Source organism: Octopus bimaculoides, chromosome 9 (assembly GCF_001194135.2).
Source record: "Octopus bimaculoides isolate UCB-OBI-ISO-001 chromosome 9, ASM119413v2, whole genome shotgun sequence".
Lineage (NCBI taxonomy): Eukaryota > Metazoa > Mollusca > Cephalopoda > Octopoda > Octopodidae > Octopus > Octopus bimaculoides.
This window is the reverse complement of record NC_068989.1, coordinates 69072786-69075676: the sequence shown is the minus strand read 5'-3', so window position 1 is coordinate 69075676 and position 2891 is coordinate 69072786. Positions and strand designations below refer to the sequence as shown.

General features: G+C 34.8%; 1 long non-coding RNA gene across 2 annotated transcripts in view; it reads right to left on the bottom strand.

Annotated features, from left to right (window-relative positions):
- The window catches only part of LOC106868037 (uncharacterized), a 41292-nt gene that overhangs the window by 3452 nt on the left and 34949 nt on the right, over positions 1-2891 (bottom strand). Inside the window, exon 3 of one of the 2 annotated variants that reach the window (XR_008264913.1) lies at positions 665-751. The exons of the other annotated variant lie outside the window; for it this stretch is intronic. This is a non-coding gene — a long non-coding RNA (uncharacterized LOC106868037). The remainder of the gene's footprint in view (positions 1-664; positions 752-2891) is intronic. 2 annotated transcript variants of the gene reach the window in all.

Here is a 2891-nt window from a genome sequence, read left to right as displayed (position 1 = left end):
AAATTTTATTTATAAAAAAATAAATATTTTTATGAAAGTTTCGAGAAAGAAAATGCGACAGGAAGATTATCCAAAGTTCCTAAAAAAAAAAAAAAGAAAGAAAAAAAGAAACCATCTGCTTTCAGATCTTATTCCTATTATCGCAATTTGTAACATCTAAAACATATTTCTGGGAAATTTCATTTTAAAATATTCATTTTAAGAATGTGTGGTAGAAGAAATTATCCAAAGATTGGTTAATAAGCAGTTGATTCGTTTTAAAATGAAAGTAAATTGACCTGAAATGACGGTAGTGTCATCCCATAATTTCAAAACGCGAATGCAAAAAGAACTGGTAAAATCCTTTAATTTTATTACCAGAACTCCCTCAATATTGCTGCGTCCATAGGCACCTACTTATGAACTACATTCAAGTGATATCTTAAATATTTCAGAAAGTGTTGTTGAGGTACATTGTTCCAACATTCAATAATTCCCAAGAAGAAATTACCACTGAAAAGGCGACTCGATGGCTTGTTTGTCGACAAACTCAGTTACTTAGGAGCAATGCAATAACTCTGCACGTCTATTGAGTCGTACAGAAAGGACAAACGGGAAAGCCATGGCGTTGTTCTATAGTCACTTCACATTCTATACATTTGGTAATGTTACATAAATTGCTTACATGAAATTATCGAACGTAATTTTCACCACTCCGTTCAATTTACTTTCGTTTCATTAAACTCCTAAACTGCGTGTTAAGCTGGAACCTCTAAAAAAGAGAAAAAAAAGAAAAAGATTTTTACTACTTTATCGGACAAATTCGTAACCTACGCTTTTTGAAGTGTTTCTCTGGAACATTTCATTAAAATACATTAATTCTTTATGAAAGCTATGGGAAACAACACCAGGGCGGGTGTGAAGAGTGGGGTACACTTCAGTACTTGTGTTTCTTTGACTATATGTTCTTCCCCCTTTTTTTTTCCTTTCAATACTGTAGGTTGTGAGTTATGATTTGGATGCTAATTTTTTGTAGGTCGACTGAGCAGATAAATGCTCTCACGTTGGATCAAATTGGATTTTCTTTTGTAAAAGTTGCACTTGTTACAGAATTTACAAGCGAAAGTATTTGATAATGAACATTGTCATAATTATTTCTGTTCGTTTAAAACATCTCCACACAAACTTTCCCTATCTCTCATACACACACACACACACACACACACACACACACACGCAAAATCTCTCTCTCTCTCTCTCTCTCTCTCTGTGGTACACATACATACCCCCTGCGGCCTTCATGTAACAGTTTATACCAAAACATAAAAACCTATTTTCATTGAAACTCTGAAGCGACTCTATTATTATTACGAAACGATAATGAATTCTTCAACCGGTATCTAACCATATGTTTGTACATGTGTGCCAAAACGTGACAACTCGGTAAAGGTTGGGTTTATGAAGTCCCGCCCAGATACAATTTGTTTATGTTGTAACGATAAAAAACACAAAATTGCAACAGGATTTACTTGTTAATCGCCTCTTGTTATTAGTAAAAAAAAAAAAGAAAAAAGTATTAATCATCGCGCCAATTATGTATTTCTGTGTGAAAGTTAATCTTATCCACGCGTCTTAAAACACTTGGTGATTGTTTAAACTAGTGTGTTTCGAAAAAATATATGGGGGATCATCGATTACGCTGAGAAAACGAATATGGAAGAAGAGAGAAGAGAAAAAATTGGCATAACTATATATATTGTTGCCACCACCACTACCACCGCCGCTCTATATTTCTTCATAACTTTTTGATAAGTAAATGTACGCGGTGGGCCAAAAGCCACGCACCAAAGCAGTTGACGTTTTATTTATATTATGTTATTGTTGTTATTCATTTTGTTCATCATGTACAAGTATGTGCGCATTCATCATTGCTTTATTCATTTTATCCAATTCTAGAAAAATTGAAGCATGTCTTTGGCAATTCCGGAGCGTATTGACCTCACTGTATGCGTGACTTTTGCCCATCCAGTATACTTATTTTTCAAATGAAATTTTGCGGAAATATGCTTTCGAGAGTGTCTGACAGAATCGATAGCACGCCGGACAAAATGTTTAGCGACATTTCTTCCGGTTTTACCGTTTTGAGATAAAATTTCGCCGAGGTCGACTTTGCCTTTCCTCTTTTTCAAGACCCGATAAAATAAAGTACCAGTTAAGTACTGATCAACAGAGTCGACTTGCTCCTCTCCTCAAAATTTCTGGCATTGTGCAAAGATTACAAAGAATTATTAAGGCTTCGAGCTTGCAAGATCGTTAGCGTGTCGGACAAAAATGCAGGTCAACTGTGACACTTCATTGTGACAGAGTTAATCCTATGTCATGTAATATGCCCTCCATTTTTTAAGAAGGTAGTATGTCTTTTGAGCGAGTTTTGGCTGTATTTTGATATAAAATATTTCCAGCTCATCCAATTAAATTTTGCTTAAAGATATTTCATCAAATACCTCAAATATACATACATTATTTCATTTCATCTCGTTTACAATCACATTGCTCCACTCACAAGATGAACCCCACCACCAAAAAAAAAACAAAAACATTTTACGGTTTGGAAAACCTAATTTACAACCTCGTAACTAATGTCTACGATGTCGAAATTTCAGAGTAACTACCAATTTTTTCCTTGTAAAAATAAAATAATGCTTGTAGTCAAATAACGATTTCGATTGCCATTAAAACTCGTGTCTCTTTAACGTTGTAACATCTTTTCTGTTTACAGATGACTTGTGTATTTAATGTGTTTTTTTTGTGGGGTCCGAGGACAGCAAACGGAAGGGCCGCCTCGGGTGGTACACACTCTAGCTACGCTAGTGCTTGTGCCAATAGTTGAAAGAATTACATAAATAGTCGTA